We start from the raw sequence: 9,497 nt of genomic DNA on the forward strand, positions 1-9,497 counted from the left end.
CCCAAGTTACTTCTACTCCGGTAAGTATATTATAGTCATTGTTCCCATCATTGGATGTTATACGAGGACTTCACATTTGTGACATATTTGTGATTTGCATGTTTTATGTAAATATAACAGCTCAGCACACTATACATACCGTGTATATATATATATATATATATATATATATATATATAATAGAGCAGTGCTCTCCAAACTGCAGCCCTTTGCTTAACTTTATCCGGCTCTTCAGGCACTATTCCTCCCACTGACACCAACGATGGGGCACTATTCCTCTCACTCACACCAACGATGGGGCACTATTCCTCTCACTGACACCAACGCTGGGGCACTATTCCTCCCACTGACACCAATGATGGGACACTATTCCTCCCCCTGACGCCAATGATGGGGCATTATTCCTCCCCTTGACGCCAATGATGGGGCACCATTCCTCCCCCTGACGCCAATGATGGGGCACCATTCCTTCCCCTGACGCCAATGATGGGGCATTATTCCTCCCCTTGACTCCAATGATGGGGCACCATTCCTCCCCCTGACGCCAATGATGGGGCACCATTCCTTCCCCTGACGCCAATGATGGGGCATTATTCCTCCCCTTGACTCCAATGATGGGGCACCATTCCTTCCCCTGACGCCAATGATGGGGCACTATTTATCCCACTGACACCAATGATGGAGCACTATTCCTCCCACTGACACCAATGATGGGGCATTATTCCTCCCACTGACACCAATGATGGGGCACTGTTCCTCCTACTGATACCAATGATGGGGCACTATTCTTCCCACAGAGGCCAACTATTTCTCCCCCTAATACCAAAGATGGGACATGGTTTACTCCCGCTGGCCACAGTCCGGTCCCATTAAAGTCTGAAGTTCAGTAAACCGACCCTTTGTTTAGAAAGGTATCGCCCCTTGTTGGTTGACCTTCATTCCATTTTTTTTTTTTCTTATTACATTATCAGAAAACAATGTTAGAGCAGAAGATGATCAATTTACTTTTTTTCTTTTTCTCCACACCCCCAATTGTCATCCACGGAGCTCACAGCTTTTTCCTGTTCTCTGTTGGTGGCAGCAGAGGCGGCCATTACTGTAGCAGTATAATGCACTCATGTAATGATGTGTGAGTGCCCCCAGGGGATGGGCCCATGACAGTCTCAGCTCAGACAAAGTGAGTTGAATAACACTGTTCATCACTGAACCCAGAGGACCGGTGACATCTAGTGGCAAAAAGCTATTACTGCAGGGGACAATTCCAGGTTGCTGATTTTTTTTTTTAACGCTCCTTCACTGCCACTTAGTTTTAAAAAAATATGAAAATAACTTTAAAATTAAAAGGATAACTCCACTTTCGTGGGGAAAAAATAGCAAGAAAGAAAAAAATAATATAGGTTATACAACTGCGACACAAGTCATATTGTAATTGAGTGTTATTAACCACTTCCATACCGGGCCAATTCTGACACTCCATTCCTACATGTAAAAATCATAATTTTTTTGCTAGAAAATTACTCAGAACCCTAAAACATTAGATATGGGGTTTTTTTTTTTTTTTTAGCAGAGACCTTAGGGAATAAAATGGTGGTCATTGTAACTTTTATGTCAGACGGTATTTGTGCAACAATTTTTCAAATGTCTTTTTTTTTTTTTGTTTTTTTAAATAAAAAATAAATAAATAAATAAATTAGTTTTATGAATAATAATAAAAAAAAAAAAATTAAAGCACACTAAGTGCCGGTTCACACATATGCGATGTAAGACATTGCATGCGATTTGCACCGCACTGATATGCAAATCACATGCGATGTCTGTGCGTTGCGAATTAAGCTGTACAGATTGTTTGGCTGAATTTGCATTGCATTCGGACCAAAGTCGCACAGGAATCTTGTTTAGTATGCACCAGAATTGGATCACAATAGTGTTCACACCTATGCGATCCGATTCAGGTCCAAATTGACAGTTTGCACTGCGATTTGCAAACTGATCTGGGGGTGTCATTAACTTTGTATTGACACCCCCCCCCCCCCAGCGATTTGCATATGACAATGTGAACTAGTGATCGACCGCTATCGGATTTTCGTTGCAGATACCAATATTTTGGCCATTGGATATCGTTATCGGCCGATAATTTTGTACATTTAAAAAAAAAAAAAAAAAAAATTTTATTTATTATTTTTACACATGACAGGTATGGTTTTGGAGGGATCTGATGGTCTAAAAGACCCCAAACCCCTCCTCGGCACTTAAAAGCATTCAGCCGCATCGGTTGTCATTACAAGATGGCTGACCGTCAGCTATGGACGCCGGTACCGGGGTGATGCCTCTAGCTGCAGGCATCACTCCGGCACAGCACTTTCCGAAATATCGGCAATATCGGTCACCTCAGGGGCCGATTCTGATATATCGGGGAAAGTGCATATCGGCCGTCGATATATCGGCTTTGGTCGATCACTAGTGTGAACTGCCTGAGAGTCGAGTGCAATGCGGGAATCCGCAGTGGAGATTCGCAGAGTTCCCGCATTTTTTTGTATAATGTGAAAGATGATGTTACATCGAGTAAATAGATACCCAACATGTCACGCTTTAAAATTGCGCACGCTCGTGGAATGGCGCCAAACTTTGGTACTTAAAAATCTCCATAGGCGACGCTTTAAAATGTTTAATGGTTACCAGTTTAGGAGTTACTGAGGAGGTCTAGTGCTACAATTATTGCTCTCGCTCCAACGATCGCGGCAATACCTCACGTCTGGATTGAATGCGGTTTACATATGTGGGCGCTCCTGCTGCCTTCTGGGATATGTCTGTTTCATATCCCTGGGGGGGTCACAGGGGAAATGCATTCACCTAGGCAAGGTGAGAGGACGAAGGGGTGGGGACAAAAATTCAACCCAAAAAAAAAACTGATATTTTTGTAGTGGATTTGGGGGGGGGGGGATAGGGAAGAGGAGGAAAACTTTATGATCAGGCTAAAGATATTTTAACATGTTTATTATTTTTCTTCCAGGTGATCAAATAATGAAGAAAAGACTAATAGCTGTATAAATCAATTCAACACAGGGAAGAAACGAAATGAAATCTTACCTTTCTATGTGTGTGGAACTACACTGCCACCTTGTGGACATTCAGTAGTATAGCTCACTAATACACAGGCCTTGAAATTGAACTCCTAAATATTTCTCATATGAAAGCTGCAAAGGGGTGAAGCTTTGGTTATAACTCTGCAATGCTTTATTATTTCATCTCTTTTTTTTTTTTTCTTCCAGTCTTCTATTTCGTCACGAAGCTTGTTTAAGAAAACATCGTCCCTTTTCATAATGTGCTGGTATTATTATTCTGAAACGTCCTGTTATGTGGTTTCCTGTTTTCAGTGGTAACAAAAAAAGAAGACATTATGACAAACAAACTGAGCAGACATGGTCCGGTCATCCCCATGGGATCCCCTGCAGATCAATACAGTCTGCCCCGCATAAAAGGGGCCTAAAGCAGGGATCTGCCCTGCTTAGCAATTGTATTCTGACAGGGGATGGGGGGACTCTCCCGCAGTCATTGGCTGCAAGCGCTGATCGAATGCTGGTTTTCCAGCATGACCATTCCACAGACTGTTGAACAGACAGCAGTACATAGTAGTGGTGAACGGGAATTAAAATTCCTGTGCCCAAACCGAAAATTCAGGATGCATTTGGCTGAAAACTGAAACGGGCAGTTTTAAAAAAAAAAAGGTTTTTAAATGTAAAATTTGTGTGGCTGGCGTATTTGCACTGAAATCAATGGAACGCGATTGTGCACTGAAGTCAATAGGCGTAGCTTTTGCATTTAGGTCAATGGGAATGCGATCTTGCATTAAAATCAATAGGGGGCGTTTTTGCACTGAAGTCAATGGGAGAAGATTTTGTACGGACGTCAATGGGAGGCATTTTTGCAATGAAGTCAATAAAGGGGCATTTTTGCACTAAAGTCAATGGGACGCGTTTTTATATTAAAGTCAACGGGGCGCGATCTTGCACCGAAGTCAACGGGGCGCGATCTTGCACCGAAGTCAACGGGGCGCGATCTTGCACCGAAGTCAACGGGGCGCGATCTTGCACCGAAGTCAACGGGGCGCGATCTTGCACCGAAGTCAACGGGGCGCGATCTTGCACCGAAGTCAACGGGGCGCGATCTTGCACCGAAGTCAACGGGGCGCGATCTTGCACCGAAGTCAACGGGGCGCGAACTTGCACCGAAGTCAACGGGGCGCGAACTTGCACCGAAGTCAACGGGGCGCGATCTTGCACCGAAGTCAACGGGGCGCGATCTTGCACCGAAGTCAACGGGGCGCGATCTTGCACCGAAGTCAACGGGGCGTGATCTAGCACTGAAGTCAACGGGATGCAATTTTGCACTGAAGTCAACGGGGCACGATCTTGCACTGAAGTCAACGGGGCACGATCTTGCACCGAAGTCAACGGGGCGCGATCTTGCACCGAAGTCAACGGGGCGCGATCTTGCACCGAAGTCAACGGGGCGCGATCTTGCACCGAAGTCAACGGGGCGCGATCTTGCACCGAAGTCAACGGGGCGCGATCTTGCACCGAAGTCAACGGGGCGTGATCTAGCACTGAAGTCAACGGGATGCAATTTTGCACTGAAGTCAACGGGGCGCGATCTTGCACTGAAGTTGATGGGGGCGCAATCTTGCACTGAAGTTGATGGGGCGCAATCTTGCACTGAAGTTGATGGGGCGCAATCTTGCACTGAAGTTGATGGGGGCGCAATCTTGCACTGAAGTTGATGGGGCGCAATCTTGCACTGAAGTTGATGGGGCGCAATCTTGCACTGAAGTCAACGGGGCACGATCTTGCACTGAAGTCAACAGGGCACGATATTGCACTGAAGTCAACAGGGCACGATATTGCACTGAAGTCAACAGGGCACGATATTGCACTGAAGTCAACAGGGCACGATATTGCACTGAAGTCAACAGGGCACGATATTGCACTGAAGTCAACAGGGCACGATATTGCACTGAAGTCAACAGGGCACGATATTGCACTGAAGTCAACAGGGCACGATATTGCACTGAAGTCAACGGGGCGCGATATTGCACTGAAGTCAACGGGGCGCGATATTGCACTGAAGTCAACAGGGCGCGATATTGCACTGAAGTCGACAGGGCGCGATATTGCACTGCAGTCAACAGGGTGCGATCTTGCACTGCAGTCAACAGGGTGCGATCTTGCACTGCAGTCAACAGGGTGCGATCTTGCACTGCAGTCAACAGGGTGCGATCTTGCACTGCAGTCAACAGGGTGCGATCTTGCACTGCAGTCAACAGGGTGCGATCTTGCACTGCAGTCAACGGGGCGCGATCTTGCACCGAAGTCAATCGGACTTAGCATGCAATTATCAGCACTTTTTTTTTTTCCTGGCTTTCCTGGCAAAATGGCGATAATCCCATTTTTGGCCGATAGATCAGTGCTTTCTTAGTACACACGGACAGAAAGACGACTGGTTCCTGCTGAACCAGCTGATTTTGGATCTGTGTATACCCTTCTGCTTTAGGATTAAAAAAAAAAAAATTGTCTATGATACACATTGCTTGTGCATGGCAGCCAATCAGCTTCTAACTTTGGCTTGTTTAAAGCAAAATAATGCCCACCCCCCACCACTTCCCAAAAATAAAAATTCAGCAGCCACACATACTTTACACATACTGTAGCTGCTGACTTTTAATATTAGGACACTTACCTGTCCTGGAACCCAGCGATGTTTCCATCGTCTATTGGGTGCTGCTGCCGCCATTGCCAGTAAGGGAGCCCTACGGCTTCACGGCCGGGTCCCTACTGCGCAAGCGTGAAGCCCGTTGTCCTCAGCAATTAGCCTGGAAGCAGAGGGAGAAGTAGGGGGCGGAGCCTCTGATGTACCTCAAGGTCCAATCAATGCAAGTGGGGACAGGGTATCTGTCAAAAACAGGTATCCACTCCCCCCCCTCCCCCCTGAAAGGTGCCAAATGTGGCACCAGAGGGGAGGAGGTGACAGATAAGCGGAAGTTCCACTTTTGAGTGGAACTCCGCTTTAATTAAGCTTTGACAAAAAAAAAACCTGGAAGCTGGAGCCCAGTTTCTATGCAGAACTGCAGCAGATTTTGCACTCTTGTTTTAGTAAATCCCCCCCCCCCCCCACAGTCAATTTATCACTGTTTTTACCCAAGATTCACCCTTTTCCAACCAAGATTCAGTTGGAAAGAGGAGAGAATTTGGGGTAAAACACATTGATAAATAGAGCCCTGATTCGCTTACATTGTTCTTTAGGAAGTAGGAATTTCTATCTCATTGCTCCTGACTAGCATTGCCTGGCTGGGTGATAGAGATAAATCTCCCCCCCCCCATGACAATTTAGTGAGAACATGCAACAAAGTCACTCCATAGCATTAGGAAAACCAGGATTTATTGACATCAATGCAACATTGTTTCAAAATGAACTTGTTTGCTAGTTTAACAAAGGAACATAAAGATAAAGAAAACATTTTATGACCAATCAGAACCCCGGAGACCGATCACATGACCTTATGTCCCCCCCCTCTATATATCTCCTCTGTCTGATCAGGATCTTATCCCCGGAACACAAATATCCTGACCCCGATAAATAAAATATGCAGTCCTGTATCTATCATTGTGTTTTGACCTGCATCTGATCTGCATGACATGTGACCCGGACTGGCATTCTTCACGTGTCCGGGCCGGACGCAGTCGTTTTTAAAATGAGTCTTGTATGCATTTCAGGTGCGATTTCAAGTTAAAATTCACACCTGAACTGGTGAACAAAACCACACCGGACTCTTTTTAAAAAGAAAAAAAAAAAAAAAACACACAAACTGAGGGCGGACATGTGTGATCCTGAGCCTAACTGTATAATGAAAACAGTCTTAAGATGGCCATAGATGGTTCCAATCTCAGCTGGTTCAGCAGGGACCGCCCAAGATTTGAACCATGTATGGGCAGGCTGATGGTATCCAAGCTGATCAATCGAGTACAATCTGCCTGCCAAATTTAACGTACGATTATTGCTAGAGACTATTATAGCTGCTAACAGTAATCACTGTGTCCTACCAGCAGGGGGCGTCTTCTCCAGCCAGAAGAACACAATAGCGGGAGCGATTTTCTTTCCTGCAAACCATAATTGGGTACAAATAACTATGGGAACAAACACTAAGAGGGTGACACTTCAGCTATGCGATTCTGGAGCTGGGGAACCCTGTTACTAGAGACCCCAAAAATCTGGTGATTCAACCCATTACTAACAGGCTTCTGTTTGAAATGTTACAGGAAGAACAGACCTACTTCTTCCTCTGTATAAGCTGCACCATCTGATCCATCATACACTTCAGTGGAGCTGAGAAAAGTGAAGATTTGCAAGACCTCACCTATATGTCACAGCAGCAAGAACCCCCCCCCCCCCCAAAAAAAAAAAAAAAAAAAACTTTTTTTGTTGTAATGACCTCTGTAGTTCAATTACATCCATACAAGCTATTGAAATAAAGGCTCTCCTACAAATATGGGCAACTGCAGACATCACTGTGTACAATAAAGGGGAGCTTTCTAATGGAGGTCTGCTGACACAACAGGTTTTAATACTGCAAAAAAAAAAAAAAAAATTATATATATATATATATATATATATATATATATATATATATATAAAATGTTATACTTTTTTTTATTAATTAAAACCTGTTGTGTCTGCAGACCTCCATTAGACTGCTACTGTATTTTCTGGCGTATAAGACTACTTTTGAACATCAAAAAAATCCCCCAAAATTGGGGGTCGTCTTATACGCCGAGTATAATATCTCCAAGGTAACCGAAGTATAAGTATTACCGGTAGATGAAAATTAGGGGGTCGTCTAATACGCCCAGTCGTCTTATACGCCGGAAAATACGGTATATACATATACACACACACATTTTCTTTTTTTAATACTGCTTTAAAAATTATACCATATTAAAAACATTTTTTTTGTCTATTAATATTGTTTAATATAATATTATATATATATTTTTTTTTTTTTTGGGTTTGAATACTGGTAATAAAAAAAGTGTGTGTATAATATATATATATTATACACACACACTTTTTATTACCAGTATTCAAACCCAAAAAAAAAATTATATATATATATATATATATATATATATATATATATATTTATTTTAAACAATATTAAAAGACAAAAAAAAAAGTTTTTAATATGATATAATTTTTAAAGCACTATTAAAAAAAGAAAAAAAAAAAAAAAAAAAAAAAAAAAATATATATATATATATATATATATATATATATATATATATATATATATATATATATATATATATATATATATATATATATATATATATATATATATATATATATATATATATATATATATATATATATATAGCAGTCTAATGGAGGTCTGCAGACACAACAGGTTTTAATACTGCTAAGAAAAAAAATTCAAACAAAAAAAAAAAAAATTATATATATATATATATATATATATATATATATATATATTTATTTTTTTTGGTTTGAATACTGGTAATAAAAAAAAAATAAAAAAAAAGTGTGTATATTTTATAAAATATTAAAAGACAAAAAGAATGTTTTTAATATGATATAATTTTTAAAGCAGTATTAAAAAAAAGAAAAAAAAAAAAAAAAATATATATATATATATATATATATATATATATATATATATATATATATATATATATATATATATAAAAATAATATAGACACCTTTTTTTTCCTCATTACCAGTATGCAATCCAAAACGATGAAATTAATTTTATATATATATATATATATACACTACACACATCCAGGGAATGTTGTGTCAGCAGACCTCCATCAGACCGCTCTCCTTTAATATATACAGTGATGTCTGCAGTTGTAATTATCAATTATTTTTTTTTTGCAGCTTACCAATCATTAGATGTGGTGGCTGCATTCGTTTTCTTTTTTTCGTCTTTTTTTTTCCCCCCTCTGTTTTCACCTGGTGATCTAGCCAGTAACACACCTGTTAGAGTGCCCCCACTTTGGTTGAAGGAGCAGCGGAGGCACAGCTGGCAGCAGTATTTTCAGTCTAGGGGGAGGGGGGGGGGGGGGGGTAGTGTTATAGCTGTACTAGTAGACTTAAATACACTAAAGCTGGATACACTCTATACCAGTGATGATGAACCTTGGCACCCCAGATGTTTTGGAACTACATTTCCCATGATAATCATGCACTCTGCAGTGTAGTGGAGCATCATGGGAAATGTAGTTCCAAAACATCTGGGGGTGCCAAGGTTCACCATCACTGCATATACAATCGTCTATAGATTTTTTCCTTTAGATTTACCAATACCATATGACAGAGATGGTGAACCTTGGCACCCCAGATGTTTTGGAACTACATTTCCCATGATGCTCCACTACACTGCAGAGTACAGGAGCATCATGGGAAATATAGTTCCAAAATCTCT

This window comes from Pelophylax lessonae (assembly GCF_965119305.1).
Source record: "Pelophylax lessonae genome assembly, chromosome: 11".
NCBI lineage: Eukaryota > Metazoa > Chordata > Amphibia > Anura > Ranidae > Pelophylax > Pelophylax lessonae.